The following is a 16,926-nucleotide window of genomic DNA, read 5'->3' on the forward strand; positions in this document are numbered from 1 at the left end:
AATTTTGAATAATATACATTAAATAATTATCAAATTTTATACTGAATTATTATGAGTTCTATACGCAAAATATATTAACAAAATTGAAGAGTACATGTAATAAATTATTTACCACATGTCATGCTAATGTTCCAAAAAATCATCCAACATAGCAACTTTATTTTTTTTTAGGAAGAAAACACACTTTATTATCCATAGTCTTCTGCTTTTCGAACATGTGCAAAGTATTATGACAGAAATTGGAGCCAAATACACTTGTTGGTAATTGACTGCCAATCCATACTAAGCCCTTCCCCTCTGTTATCCAACAGCCAATCAGAATTCAGATTGCCTACAATTGCCACCCACTATTGGAGGCACACTTCACAGATTTATTACAGCCATTATACTAGAGAGGGTAGCACAGATAAGAGGAAGATAGAGAATTGTTAGAATGTAAAACAAATTGAATACACAGTATCAACTTAATTACATCCATTCATCACATTACTGTATTGTTCACATGAAATTATTTGTTCAACCAAAATAATAATGTTTCTTAATAATGAGAAACATTGTTTTATTTGGCTGATTATAATGCTCTACTACCAATCCATAAAGCAATACAAAAATATATCAGTTCCATTATTAAAATGATTTATAAAACAAGAATTCTATGTGTAGCAGCAAAAAAACGAAAGATTTTTCTTCACTTATGCTGTATGTCCTCAAAAATGAAATGAGTCAGAATAATGATAAAACATGTTATAAACTGTCATAAAAATAATTTAAAGATCATAAATTGTACAGCATTATATAAAATGTGTGCAGGAAATATGAAAACGATAAAAAAAAATCCTCAAATAAATAACCATCATCAATCTTTATAAGGAGATACTAGCGTGTAATTGTTTCCAGATTTGAGAGACACATGCACAGATTTTAGCATACATGTGTCATTAGTAATTTGATAATCATGTTTCATATCGCCATTTGAAAGTCGGTTCCAGACAATTGCAGAACAAGAATTCATGCTGAAAGATCTGTGAAATTTCAACATGACAGTTCTACAAGACTTGGATTACCAGGATTTTGTTTCAAAGTTCCAGCTGATTGCAAGCACATTTGTGTCTTGTTCTGAGAAAACGGGGCATAACGCATGTGCGTAAAGTGTCGTCCCAGATTAGCCTGTGCAGTCCGCACAGGTTAATCAGGGACAACATTTTCCGCTTAAACTAGATTTTCGGTAAAACGGGACTTCCTTTAAACGAAAATTACCATTGAAGCGGAAAGTGTCGTCCCTGATTAGCCTGTGCAGACTGCACAGGCTAATCTGGGACAACACTTTACGCACATGCATTTTGCCCAATTTTCACAAAACAAGACACATTTCTAAGGTTGGGTTTTACATTACTGTATCTTGTTTATTAATGTTCAGCAAATACCACAGGTCCATACTTAACATTCAATTTCCTGCACTTCCAAATGACATGTATTTTTTCATGTATTTATGAAGTGTGTTTTAATCTCAATATATTTTTTATAAAGAACAACTGTTGTTTTTTTGTTTAAGTAAACTTAACAGCAAATAATGTTTCTAATGTAGTTTACATCTTACCATTAGCTATGTGACAAGATTGTTTCACAAATTACATGGGAAAATGCATTCAAATGTCTTAAATTGCATTATTTCCTAAAATGTTAAGAATAATTTGAAGACAACTATTTCTGGTTTTACATTTATTTTTAAAGAGCCAGGAAACATATTAAACAAGATGTGTTTGTGAAACACAATGTCCCCCTATATGACGTTTGACCTTGTAGGATGACCTTGACCTTGACCCTTCACCACTCAAAATGTGCAGCTCCATAAGATACACATGCATTTCAAATATAAAATTGCTAGCTTCAATATTGCCGAAGTGACATTACATGAGCAATTTTGACCCATATATTTGACCTTGAAGGATGACCTTGACCTTTCACCACTAAAAATGTACAGCTCCATGAGATACACATGCATGCCAAATATCAAGTTGCTATCTTCAATATTGCAAAAGTATTCATAAAATTAGCGATTTGGGCCACATATATTTGACCTCTGACCTTGAAGGATGACCTTGACCTTTCACCACTCAAAATGTGCAGCTCCACGAGATACACATGCATGCCAAATATCAAGTTGCTATCTTCAATATTGCAAAAGTACTCATAAAATGAGCGATTTGGCCACATATATTTGACATCTGACCTTGAAGGATGACCTTGACCTTTGACACTCAAAATGTGCAGCTCCATGAGATACACATGCATGCCAAATATCAAGTTGCTATCTTGAATATTGAAATACTGCAAAAGTGTACATTAAATAAGCGATTTTGACCCATATATTTGACCTTTGACCTTGAAGGATGACCTTGACCTTGACCTTTCACCACTCAAAATGTGCAGCTTCATGAGATACATATGCATGCCAAATATCAAGTTGCTATCTTCAATATTGCAAAAGTTATTGCAAATGTTAAAGTTGGCGCAAACCAACCAACCAATTAACAAACCAACAGACAGGGCAAAAACAATATGTTTTTTTTTTGTCCCCCACTACTATAGTGGGGGACATAAAAACACATGAATTGTTTCAGAGAAAATACAGTCAAGGTGCTTTACAGATTGAAAGAAAACAAAATAGCTGCATAAAAACATACCTTAATTATCACTTGATTGTTAGTCAGTATCTTGATAAAAACACACAAAAATGTTATAAAAGCTCACACAATAGTGTTTAAATACAATTATCCAAAAATTCATGACAGCATCCACTACTAAGAAAGCAACCGATATGAAATGGATTATAAGCAATAAAGAGAAAATCCTGCCAATTTCCAATCATCTTTGAGTACTTAGTCACATGTTCACACACAATTATTTCTTGCTTTTTGACAGTGCCCAAATCTATTGATGTTTTACTCTTTTGTCTAGAAGGGCCATGCTTATAATTGGCACACCATCACTGCTATTAATTTACTCATTGTGCTTGTCACAATGGATTTGAGTAATTACAATTGCTCAATTTAAACTGAGAGTTTCACCCATTTAATTTATTAATTGATTAGGTGTGAAAAACAACATGTATGTTGGGAGACAGAAGTCTGTTAACATGCAAATAAGCAGGACTTCAAGTCTGCAAAATGTTCTTTAATTGGCACATAAATTCTTTCTTGGTAAATATAAATATGTTGCCTCTTTTTTCGAGTGATGGGGGAGGGTTACATTATGCCTGTTGCCTAATTGTGAGTGTTATTAGAAGGTGCTAAAATTTGAGATTACTATTTTCTTGTTGCATTTATCCAACTTTATTAATCATATAATCATAAAATAATACTACATACTTTTCCAGTTTGAAAATCTTTTCAGATTTTCTATATTGTATGTTCACAGTGTTTTATATTTGTCTTAAAATGATAACACTATTGCATGCCTGGATGATTATTATGGGTTGAGAATTAAAATAATAAATTTTTGAATCCCAGACATGACATTCAGGTTTTAAAGTAAAAAATAATTACAACTGCACATTTTTCTAAAGTTCAGTAATTAATGTGACATAAAGAAATAAAATTATAAATATCCAATATTAAAATGTATAGTGCAATTTAACCACCATTTAATTTTACTACTTATCAGCAATGATCTGATTTTAAATTTTGGAATTTTGTTTTACAAATTTACACTGCATTGTAGTCTGGTGGTGAACAATATGACCAATCAGCGTTTTGACCCTTTAATGGGACCCTGTGGCAATCTTTGGCAATAAAACCTTTTGATTTCATTTTTAGGCCTGCACCTAGTACGCCCAAGGGTGTGCAGTTTTATATCAAAGTCATTTTGTTGAAAAGTAGCTGACCATAATCTTTTAATATTTTACGACTGTTAGTGGGAAGTTATGTAACGCCTAAGTACTGTTGTGTAGACAGTGACACATTTAATACTTACCCGATAGTATGGGAACATGCTTTAAAATTAATTCAATTCTAGGAGGACTCAATGCTAAACCAGCCATCAAAGGAAATACTGAATGCTCTTTGTTCTTCAGAACCAACAAGACTTACACAATGGATTAATCAGCAGGTCACCACATATAAATAAACTTATTTACTTCTGTGTCTGTCAGAAACGGTTCATAAAATAAAACAAAATCAATAGCATTAGAAAACGAGTATTAACCTTTTGGGTTGTTAATTTATATACATAACAAGATGACTATATTACACATATACTCAAAAGTTATCATAGAAGTTAGTTTATATACTTACATGACCTCATACTATTTTGAAAATGAATAACATTTATAAGTAATTACCCGGTAGAAGTACTGTGAATGTACAAGATTTCAATGCAATGTACATCAGTTGGACACAAGGTCAACGGTTTGACTAAATGACAAGAATCCTGGACAATTCGCCAGGTGGATAGTTTTCCCATTACAGTTCAATCTTCCCCTGATGATAATGATGATGATGATGTTGATGATGATAATGATGATGATGATGTTGATGATGATAATGATGTTGATGATGATGATGTTGATGAAAAAGAGGTAAATAATGATGGTTATGATGATTATTATGAGGATTATAAAGATTAACTTAATTTAACCATTTTGATAATTATGATATTTTGAATAGCCATGATACTGATTATAAATGATGATGATTATGATCCCTACCAGAACATTAAAATAAAGAGTCCAATCTAAAACATTATAGGTAAACTGCCAATCAGTAACAGTTCATTAAAACACTTCATGTAAACAACTCATACAAGGGTGATATCTTTATGAATATGAGTTTAAACTTATTATGTTTATTTAACAGTGGTGTTATATTTGATAAGGAATGTAAAACGTTTAGAAGACTATATAATAAGCTTGATCAAGTCATAGAATCCTTTTTCTTTGTACAATTATCCAACAAGAATTCAAGACCTGTTCATGAACTGTTTTTTAGTGATTTGCTGATGCTTACGAAATTAGGAGTGAAAGATAATGGACAGTTCGTGGAGTCTACTAGCTGCTCATTAAGCTATTTATGAACTGTAAATGAACACATTTTAAGAAAAAGTTGATGAATTAAAATATATGAACAAATGCAAAGAACACATTAAACAGCTGTCTGTGACTCTGTTCTTAAACGTATTGAAATGTTCATGATATCATGAACATAAGTTGCAAAGAGGACCAAATAAAAATATTTTATGGCTGAATCTTGATAATTTCATAGTTTTACTCTTTTCCTAATTAGCAACATTTAAGGACCATCAAGAGAGCCCATGGCCCTTATCTGTGTCCATGTCAATTATGATTATATTGGCCCCACTTGAATATATTGACATAGACAGTCTGAGTAGGCTTTGAAGCAAATACACTGTTTGTTCAAGCCAAATCTTATGTTTGTTTCACTTAACTAGTTATCTGTTTTATTAATATCATACTGGCAATTCACAAAGGGTTGGTATCTCTTTTAGTGATTCTTCTTGCCTTAGAACTTCTTGATAGACTTCAATGTGACAATTTAATGGTGTGTAGCCAATCCAGGATTGTTTCTTGTGGCTCCAGACGCCCTTCTATGACGCTATTTCTCCAGGCTTTATGATTAGTTGCATTGATTAGCTTCATTTATTTTATCTCAACAAACAATTAGAAAACTGTAAATCATAAATTGGCATTGCCACAACCCAACCGCTAACATAATTTGTTTTGAAAAGTTTCTCAGTTATATGCAGATAGGCACAAGAGCAATTGTGTGTCTGACCTATTGTTGGTTTGACTTAACCCTTTCAGTGCGGGAACCGAATTTTGAAGGCCTTTGCAAACAGTTTGGATCCTGATGAGACGCCACAGAACGTGGCGTCTCATCAGGATCCAAACTGTTTGATATTCTGATAGTATTCTTTGAAAAAAATCCAAGAAAATGCTAATTTTAGAAATTCAGCAGACAACATTTTAGCAGATGAAAAACTTCCCAGCATGCAAAGGGTTAAATGGGACTGTTTTGAGACATACTTTACAGAGTTGGTACATAAAAACAGTTGAAAATCTATCATAATTTTTAATCCAAACATCAAAGTGCTCAATCTACAAAAAAAAGTCTACTCTTATCATTGCAACAGTTTTGTAGTATTTGTAATAATAAATTAATATTAAACTGACAATGCATATTATACATTATATTATTTCAATGTAATGTCTTCTAATTCCTTTAAATAATACCAACTGACATGTAACAATGCAAATGTCATATGGGCGGAAAAAGAGGCAGGATTTGATCCAAGACTTCCAATTTCAAATGACATCAGAATTTTGCAGACAAGTACATCAATCCTTTTCTCAATTTGACATGTAATTATCATATTTTTCAAAAGTCCCATATCTCATTTTTTTAAATGTCTAAGCGTTAAAATAAATAAATGACTGAGTCTGATTTTCAACACTTCCATCAGCCCTTAGCAAATTGTTGTCATAGAAACAATTACTATGGATGGCATGAAATATAGGATTTTTTCTGGAAAGACATAAAATGGTGCCAATTATGAAGACAGGAAAATTTGGAAAACAAATGATTAAAGCTTGAATTTGCAGGGACTTTCAAATGCAAGAACAGGAGTTGTACTGCACAAAAATAAATCAGATTGCAGAATCAGACAATAAAAATTACATATACAATTTAAAGTTAAATCTCTTTGACATTCCTATAAAAAACAAGATGTGTTTGTGAAACACAATGTCCCCCTATATATGACCTTGACCTTGTGAAGGATGACCTTGACCTTGTGAAGGATGACCTTGACCTTTCACCACTCAAAATGTGCAGCTCCATGAGATACACATGCATGCCAAATATCAAGTTGCTATCTTCAATATTGCAAAAGTATTCACAAAATAAGCAATTTGGGCCACATATATTTGACCTCTGACCTTGAAGGATGACCTTGATCATTCACCACTCAAAATGTGCAGCTCCATGAGATACACATGCATGCCAAATATCAAGTTGCTATCTTCAATATTGCAAAAGTATTTATAAAATAAGCGATTTGGGCCACATATATTTGACCTCTGACCTTGAAGGATGACCTTGACCTTTCACCACTCAAAATGTGCAGCTCCATAAGATACACATGCATGCCAAATATCAAGTTGCTATCTTCAATATTGCAAAAGTATTCATAAAATTAGCGATTTATGCCACATATATTTGACCTCTGACCTTTAAGGATGACCTTGACCTTGACCTTTCACCACTCAAAATGTGCAGCTTCATGAGATACACATGCATGCCAAATATGAAGTTGCTATCTTCAATATAGCAAAAGTTATTGCAAAATGTTAAAGTTGGCGCAAACAGACCAACAGACAGGGCAAAAACAATATGTCCCCCACTACTATAGTGGGGGACATAAAAACACACACAGTATCAATATTTATTTTATTAGTTACAGAATCTTATGGTAAATTATATTCCCATAAAGCTTGGTAACAATATTGACTCCATGGTTAGAAAATATTACTCCAATCTTAATGTTAGGGAGCTGCTATATAAATCATCATCTATACTTGATGGTAAATATATAGGTATTGAAATTGCACATCAGATCCTGTCAAATTTTTAGTATTTCTTACTTTTCCACAAAATATTCTCCACATATTTAAACTATTTGTTTTTTTCTGTCTCACCCATAATTAAATTACCAGAAGATAATTTCCAGATGTTTATAATTTAACAATACCATTTTTTATATTCAATATTTTTTGGGAAGATGTTTTAAATTACAAGTTTTCATCAAGACAGGTTAAAATTGTTTGATCCCCATCTGGGCAAGACATTATCCAAGCCATTATCTGCTTTCCAACTGGTTTCAGGGAGAGGTTTTATAACAACTTACAGCTTCAAGACAAAAAACATCAGACAGAACTTCAAGTTTCCAGAAAAAAAATGGGAACATTCATTTGTGACTATGTTTTGAATAGGCAGAGTTTTATTTTAATACTGAGCAAAATAATTGATGACGAATCTTAAAACTGTATAGGCTATTAGAATTTAAGACCAAGTCCAAATTAATTGTCAAATGAACACCATATTATAAAATTCTGAACCCCAACAAATCACATTACGGTATATTGTTAGACAATATACTTCTCTGTTCAATTATACTATATTTTATAACACTTGCTTATTCACTTATACAAAAATAATAATACCTCATTCAATCACTTTAATATTCATTCTTAATATTTTACATGACTGTAAATTATCTCACAAATTAAACCAACAGATTGTAATATTAAACTTAATTTAACTTATTCATGGATTATTCTTAATAATAGCTCATTTAAAGTAACCAATGAATACACAAAAATCATGAAATAAAAGAAGTTTTTTGTATCTTCAATTAATGTACTAATTTTTTTTAATAAAGTGATTTTTTTACTTACCTTGAGACTATTAAACCCAATTACAGATCACTAAATGTAAAGCAATCCCTGGTTAATTACACTCACTGTAATTAAGCCGAGTTCACATAAACTTAATCCACAAATAATTAAACCCTACTGTCCACATTTTTCAAGCATCTCAAATAACCAATACCACCATATCCACCAACTAGTAGTCGACATGGCACATACCAGACCCAAAAAAGAGAGATAAACAACCAAATCTTCCAAAGTCATCAATCAATACTGTTTGCCTACACCATACATTTTTTTAAACCATTAATTACCCGAATCCAGTATTATTCATCGAAATGTCATCACTCCGATTTCACTGCTAATTTTAGTCCCTCCTTGATGTACAGTCACTTCGCCGAAGCCGCGCATCTTTTGCTCCCCATGACCCCTCACCTCTGCCCATTGTCACCCGTGTACCGCATTCTTCTCTCCTATTTCAAGAAACCAATATCTGTAGTGCACCAGCCACTGGACTTTAATCCACACAGGCTAGTCACTTTTGTCATAAAAGAGCACTTTTTTCCAAATTGACAGGTCACGGGTAAACGTTTAAGAAATTAATAACAGAGCCTCAGATTTTGTTCTTAATTGCATATCCCCAACCTATGGACCGTCCTTAATTATGTGGTATCAAACCTGGCTGTATGGCCAAGACCTTTCATTAGAGCTACAATTGAAAGCAATGAGTAAAAAAAGAACGTACTGATACATATTGTGAGTGTAAAAACGCATACATTTTGGCGCTGCGGTTGAAATTGAAGCAATATTGTTGTTAAACCACAATTAGCCATTCTTCTTGTTCACAACATTCCCTAGGTTTTGATCGATAAACATCAAATAGATTTAAGAAATACATTTAAATGTGAAAGAGAAAGTTTGTACATGCTTCACTGAGAATTCACTTTCTATTAGTGGTGAATTTTTAATTTGGGAATATCTAAAATGTTACCTTAAATATGATTTAAATCACGAAAATTTGTAATTGACAAAACACAAAAAAAAATTAATCAAATGTATTTAATCCCTATAACAAACATCGTTAAAAATGTAACATGTTTTGAACGTAAAACTTATTTGTTAATATTTTATGAAAATATGGGGACATTTTAATGTTTCAAATATAACAAACTTTCTAATATTACATTATACATAGTTGTTGTCAATTTAAGTAGTCTCTAGCATTATAAATTTTAGATTGAATAATAGATAATTAGCCTAATTATTTTTTACATAACTATAAAATCATTATTATATTGTAACTTGTTAAAAACCTTAATTTAAAGTTATTCCAAAAATGCTTTAATAAAGATAACATTTTAAAGTATATCAAATTTAACTCATTTCAAACAGTTCTCTTTAAATTGTCAAAATCTTCTTTAATGACCAAAATAATTGAACCATATAAAATGTGCAACAGTTTCAAAACGGAGAGAAATCTAATCTCAAACTCAAATCTATTTGTGAGTATCTTTTGGGCCTTTACAACAAATCAGAGTTTGTTTGTTTCTGATCATTTTCACAAAGAGAAGTCAAATTGAATTTGCTCCATTTTCGAAATCGTCAATCATCCACAAAATGCTTTGGTTATGGCACATGAATTAAATGTTGATAGGAGATTTTTATCAAGAAGAGCAATTTGGTGAGAAAAGACATGACACCTCACTGCTCATGTAGAATCAAGTCCAGGTGGGGTTGGATGTTTTACAAGCATTTAAAATTATTTAACCAAATACATCATTGAAAATTACAAGGTAATTGAATATTGTTTGATTTCGCAGAGGCATGTGCAGGGGTAAAAAAAAAAGACCGATACAATTGAAGGAAGACTGGATAGTTAAATATTACATTGACTGCCGGGTTGTTATTTAAACATTTTCATTCATATGGTATTTTAATGCGCTTTATGTGAACATCATGGGTAATAATCTGTCATGGTTCGTGTAACATTTTGTGGCATATATATTATTGTAAGAGGTATAAAAGCGATAAATAAAGATGATTGAATAAAATGACTTGCATAATAAAATATAATTACTTGAAAGTATGAGAAATCACAAAATAAAGAGTGATATACAGTAATAGCTAACATATATCAAGTATGCCCCCACTGTGATTGTGTGATGATTCAAAAAGTGTGAAGGTCCTCTGCTAAAGATTATAAGTCATTCAACTGACATAAATGATTTATTTTTTAACAACAAAAAAATAAAACAAGAAACATGAAAATGACATGCAACCAGCTTTTAGGTATAATTCATTTAAATTTTAAACAAGGGCTGTTTGTAAAACATGCATGCCCCCCAATTATGGGCTGTCAGTTGTAGTGGCAGCCATTGTGTGAATACGATTTTGTCACTTTGACCTTGACCTTAGACCTAGTGACCTAAAAATCAATAGAGGTCATCTGCCAGTCATGATCAATGTACCTATTAAGTTTCATGATCCTAGGCCTAATTATTTTTGAGTTATCATCAGGAAACCATTTTACTGTTTCCAGTTACTGTGACCTTGACCTATGACCTAGTGACCGGAAAATTAATAGGGGTCATCTGCCTGTCATGATCAATGTACCTATGAAGTTTCATGATCCTAGGCGTAAGCATTCTTGAGTTATCATCCGGAAACCATTTTACTATTTCGATTCACTGTGACCTTGACCTTTGACCTAGTGACCTGAAAATCAATAGGGGTCATCTGCCAGTCATGATCAATGTACCTATGAAGTTTCATGATCCTAGGCGTAAGCATTCTTGAGCTATCATCCGGAACCATTTTACTATTTCGAGTCACTGTGACCTTGACCTTTGACCTAGTGACCTCAAAATCAATAGGGGTCATCTGCCAGTCATGATCAGTGTACCTATGAAGTTTCATGATCCTAGGCATAAGCGTTCTTGAGTTATCATCCGGAAACCATCTGGTGGACGGAAGGAGACCCCACGACACCAGTACATAATATAATCTGCAAATGTGGTCCTAAACTGCATCCAAAAACGAGTCACTGTGACCTTGACCTTTGACCTAGTGACCTCAAAATCAATAGGGGTCATCTGCCTGTCATGACCAATGTACCTCTGAAGTTTCATGATTCTAGGCGTAAGCATTCTTGAGTTATCATCCGGAAACCATCTGGTGGGGACGGAGACCCCACGACACCAGTACATAATATAATCTGCAAATGTGGTCCTAAACTGCATCCAAGAACAAGTCACTGAAACCTTGACCTTTGACCTAGTGACCTCAAAATCAATAGGGGTCATCTGCCAGTCATGATCAATGTACCTATGAAGTTTTATGATCCTTAGCGTAAACGTTTTTGAGTTATCATCCGGAAACCATCTGGTGGACGGACGGACAGACGAATGGACGGACCGGCATGGGCAAAACAATATACCCCCTCTTCTTCGAAGGGGGGCATAAATATTTATGCAATCCCAAGCTAAGGTCTCTGTACAAGTTACCTACACACACAAATTCATCACAACTATCTATCCAAGTTAAAGTGACTGAGCAAAAGCAGTTTGTTACTATATTTATTAACTGTGACCTTGACCTACACCCAATTTATCCCATATGGAAACAAATATTTCTATTTGTAGCACTAGTGACATTGACCTAAGGGGTCTCCATGCAAGCTTGCTACATTAAAAGTTTCATTAAGAGTGGTCAATTCTAACCTAACCAATAACCCAGGAACCACTGCCACCAACTCCCAACCCTGCCTGCCTGCAGTACAGCAATCAAATTACCATGATTTTCCACTTTGTTCAAAATAATCATTACATATACTCACATCACAGATACCAGTATTGAAGAAGCTATACATATATAATTAGATAAGCATAAAGAATGACATTATTTTTTTTAGTTATATTATACCTCTTAGGAGGCTGTTATATTACAAACTGAAATGCCTTACCTTCATCTGTTATGTCATAATGAACTATCCTCAAAAATAAATGATAATCTGTATCATTAGGAGATTCTTAATTATTCTCTGCAGGTGGGAAAGCGATACACATTCAATCAATTACCTTATGAGTGGATGAAATATTTCCCATTTGTTTCACACATTAAGGCCACTGCTGTTAAACAAACGCTTAGCCAGAGACCCAGGATTCCTGTGCATCCAGGTTACTGTTGCACCTCTGCGCCTTCCTCTGGGGTCAAAGGTTGCCAGCCCCCATCAAGGTTGGAGTACCTCTAATCTAGCACTGTGACACAAAGAAACGAGAGTCAACAACTTGTCATAATGATTAAACAAAGATGTTAAATGACTATTAGCATGGATTAGTGGGCAAACGTTATCTGGCAAACACGGGCAATAATTTGCCGGTCTAGCTTAGGATATGAGAGACACAAAGTATGAAAATGATTGTCTTCAAAAGAATATTCCATGCTAGATCGTCTTATACGATATAAATGTTTGCTTCTTTTGACAAGAAGATAACGTAAAACAAAAATAAGTATTTTTTCTAGATTATTTTTGCATAGAGAACAGGTGAGTCATAAGTGATTGTGACTAAATATATAAAATATCTACACTAATAAAATCAATTACACCTGGGTTTTTTGTAATTTTCTCCTTCTGTAACTTAACTATATTTTGAAGCAAATAACAGTGTGCTCTCTACCACTGTTGTTATTGCAAATAAAAATGGATACCAATTTACTGTCGTCAGCACCCATTATAGTGGACAATTTGACATATCTTTCTATTTGATTGGACATAAGCAACATTTTCAGTCTCTGCATTTATTCCCGGTGCTTACATTGGGCTCAAAGAGGGAATTAATCAGCATCATTACCCACAAAACATTCCCAATTTTGGGGAGAAAACTGTCCAATTATTCATGAATGATTCTGTTGCAATCCTTTTGGCCCTAATAATTCATCCCTCATTTCTCTGCCGTCAGCAATAATTCAACAACCCAGAAGAACAAAACAAGGATAAAAATTTCATCATGGTTAACCAATTTGTAAACATGTTCTGAGTAGGGAGATTGTAAGCATCAGCTTTGACATTATCAACCATGGCATACCATTGTTTGCTGTCAAAAAATCAAACTCTGCCTTTAACATTTAAAATAAATCAAAAGCATTTGTTTTCTTGTTTTACACTTTGTTCTTGTATATTTTTTCTGCAAATCATAACCAGTAGACATCAGTTTGGAATTTGTGTAACATCGGTATTTAAAAAAATCTTTGTTTCTCTTAGTTAATTAAACAAGCTATCCTACAAAAAATCAAGACGATTGCCATTTTTGGTTTCTCTGGGGGCATCTGCTTTATCTGGTAAGTACCAGATCTTCTGCCTTTAAAAATTGACTTCTAAAAATGATATGGTGGAAATATGTTTAGAGGAAACTTCACAAGAACTTTAACCCATTTATGCCTAGTGGACTCTCTCATCCTTCTAAATTGGATCACTTTATTTCAAAAATTAGGGATTTCTAGTATATTTTATTTCTATATTTAGAATTTTTCTTACTGAAATTCCTCAGGGTCTACGCTGTTTGCCAATGCCTTGTTTCTAGATGCTAGGCATAAATGGGTTAATGAATGTAACACCTTAAGTGTGACATCCCTGGTCAAGATAGCATATGTAAACTGCACAAGCTAAATTTAGACAATATTTTGCGCAAAACATTTTTTGAGAGGTGCGTATCAATATATATTATTAATTTAAAATATGATTGATAAATAAATTTAAGTTAAACATACAATAACACAACACACACATAGTTATTAATGTTATTTCCAGATCTCATAGTTGACATTCACCTGCTTTATTGATTATTCAATTACAAGAATGATACACTTAATCATGCTGAGGATATAGTCAGCAACAAGGCTACATTTTTGAAAAAGCCTTTGATTGCATTCAAATATTTGTTGTAAGTTTAAAAAATTTCAAAATATGAATAAGAAGCATACATATGTTGGTAATGACTATTGAAAATTTGTGTGCAGAGGTTCATTTAGCTTAGACTAGATTTGAACCTTTCAGAAAACTTGTTGATTGTCATTAAGTGCATCTATATAACTTCATTGTATAAGAAATGTTCACTGCACTACTTCTGTAGTAATTATTTTATCTATTATAATGATGTACCAAAATATGGACAAGCTTCTTAAAAATACCCAAAACAATCTTAATTCATGACTGAACTTTAAACATTTAAGAATATCAACAAGAGATGTGTTTGTCATTAACACAATGCCCCCAATTGCGCCGCTTTGAAGCCATAAATTTGACCTTTGACCTTGAAGGATGACCTTGACCTTTCACCACTCAAAATTTGCAGCTCCATGAGATACACATGCATGCCAAATATCAAGTTGCTATGGTCAATATTGCAAAAGTTATGAAGAAGGTTAAAGTTTTGGTTAAAGTTTTTGAATTTGTTTTTTTGACCTTTGACCTTGAAGGATGACCTTGACCTTTCACCACTCAAAATGTGCAGCTCCATGAGATACATATGCATGCCAAATATGAAGTAGCTATCTTTAATATTGCAAAAGTTATGACCAAGGTTAAAGTTTTGGGACACACACACACATACAATGACAGACAGGCCAAAAACAATATACCCCTGATCTTTCAATCCGGGGGCATAAAAAAAGCAATTACGGAATTCGTTAGGGCCATCATGGTTACACATTAAACGCGTGATAGTACGGTGGCTACAATACGATAGAACAATGGCGACAACGTGATAGTATGATGGCGACAATGCGATAGTATGATGGCGACAATGCAAAAACGTGAAAATGCGATAGTACGATAGCAGCAGCGCGACAATACAATTGCGACAGTGCAAATAGTATGATGGCGACAATGCCATAGTACGATAATACGATGACAACAGTGCGACTTTACAATGGCGACAGTGCGATAGTACAATGGCGACAGTGCGATAGTACAATGGCGACAATACAATAATGCGATAATACGGTGACGACAGTGCGACAATACGATGGCAACATTGTCACCCTTTTACTTTCGCATTGTCGCCATTGTACTATCGCATTGTCGCCATCATACTATCGCATTGCCCTCTGGATTTTAATGGGTAACCACGATGGCCCTTAAGGTATTCCGTAAGCAATAAATAGAACCCATAACTATTTTACTTATTCGTAAGGCATGGCCCGGCCCAGATGATTTTCCATTACAAACAAATAATTATAACCAGATTGTGATATAAATTTTGCTAAAAATGGTTTGAGGGTTTGAATATACCCTTCACCACTCTTATCAATATTTTCAAAATGCTTCTAAGCACATACTGATTTGCAAAATATGCTCTGTAAATTTAGTCGGCCCCTAACGCAACCAACTAAAAACTGAATATAATGTTTTTTTTAAGTCCAATATATTTACCAATGTATAAGAGATTTAAGAACAACATGCTGGATTACTCAATAAATCTCAGATGATGATGATCCAGATGTTTCTATTCTTTGTAGGTATTATTCCATTCCTGATTTGAAATCTTTGGGATTTGTAAGGGATTTAGTTATTATTCTAATCGATATCATCATATTTTCCACTTAAGATAAAGATTGAAATAAGATTTGTAACACTGTTGATGGGACAAGTATGTAGATGTTCTAACCTCTGAAAGAAAATAACTCTATGAGTAAGAAAAACAAAATAAATCCCCAAAAATGGCATCTAGTCAACTATTTATTTAAAGTTAGACATGATTGTTGGATTCCTAAATAATTGTGTATATGCCAGAATGCCTGAATTGATTATTAATTAGAAAGTACCGTACTCAAATTAATTTATTTACATTTAATAAATTTAAAGTAATTAAAACAAATTTAAACAAGAGTTCCAAACTGTCACAAGATACGCCTGTTCGAAGGTTTTGGACACCATTCACAATGCTTGAAATGCACTAAGTGACCTCGAGACCTAGTTATTGACCCGGCATGACCCATATTTAAACTTGACCTAGATATCATTTAGACGTAACATCTGACTAAATTCGGTGAAGATCAGATGAAAACTACTTCAATTAGAGAGCGGACACCATGCTATATGCTTGAAATGCACTAAGTGACATCGTGACCTCGTTTTTGACCCGGCATGACCCATATTTGAACTTGACAAACATATCATCTAGACACAACTTCTGACCAAATTAGGTGAAGAGCGGATGAAAACTACTTCAATTAGAGAGCGGACACCATGCTTAATGCTTGAAATGCACTAAGTGACCTCATGACCTCGTTTTTGACTCTGCATGACCCATATTTGAACTTGAAGTACATATCATCTGGACACAACTTCTGACCAAATTGGGTGAAGATCGGATGAAAACTACTTTAATTAGAGAGCGGACACCATGCTAAATGCTTGAAATGCACTATGTGACCTCGTGACCTAGTTTTTCACCCGGAATGACCCATATTTGTTCTTGACCTTC

General features: G+C 33.5%; 1 protein-coding gene across 2 annotated transcripts in view; it reads right to left on the bottom strand.

Annotated features, from left to right (window-relative positions):
* Positions 1–16,926, bottom strand: part of LOC127876755 (protocadherin-11 X-linked-like) — a 114,139-nt gene that overhangs the window by 17,571 nt on the left and 79,642 nt on the right. The window contains exons 6-7 of one of the 2 annotated variants that reach the window (XM_052422202.1): positions 12,520–12,699; positions 8,758–8,916 (exon numbers count right to left, since the gene is read on the bottom strand). The gene's annotated coding sequence lies outside the window, so the exon portion shown is untranslated. Of the gene's footprint in view, positions 1–112; positions 235–8,757; positions 8,917–12,519; positions 12,700–16,926 lie in introns of those variants that run through there. The other variant, XM_052422203.1, reaches the window with a different exon arrangement.

The sequence above is a fragment of the Dreissena polymorpha genome, chromosome 4 (genome assembly GCF_020536995.1).
Source record: "Dreissena polymorpha isolate Duluth1 chromosome 4, UMN_Dpol_1.0, whole genome shotgun sequence".
Lineage (NCBI taxonomy): Eukaryota > Metazoa > Mollusca > Bivalvia > Myida > Dreissenidae > Dreissena > Dreissena polymorpha.